A 361-nucleotide genomic window follows, 5' to 3' on the forward strand; every position below is an offset into this window, starting at 1 on the left:
TCTCGATATTTATCTTCTCTATGTAACCAAAATAACATATGACAATGAGGAAGACCACGTTTTTGGAATTTGACAACTATAAATCTACAATAATAGAAAAAAAAAAAAACATTGGGACAAAAAAAAATAGTAACATATTTTAAATAAATGTAAATATTTTTTTTGTAAGTAGTAAATAAATAGAATATAAAAGAGTACAATAAAATGGAATAATTTACCTGCTATTATGGTTCCAAAAATCTGTCTTGATTTTATTGTATGTAATAAATGGTCTAATTTTATTTTAAAAATTCTACTTATGATATCTGGTTTATCATTAGATTTTTGTCCTGGAAGTAAAGCTAAAGCTCTTATAATTTCA

Source organism: Morus notabilis, unplaced genomic scaffold (genome assembly GCF_000414095.1).
Source record: "Morus notabilis unplaced genomic scaffold, ASM41409v2 Scaffold733, whole genome shotgun sequence".
Lineage (NCBI taxonomy): Eukaryota > Viridiplantae > Streptophyta > Magnoliopsida > Rosales > Moraceae > Morus > Morus notabilis.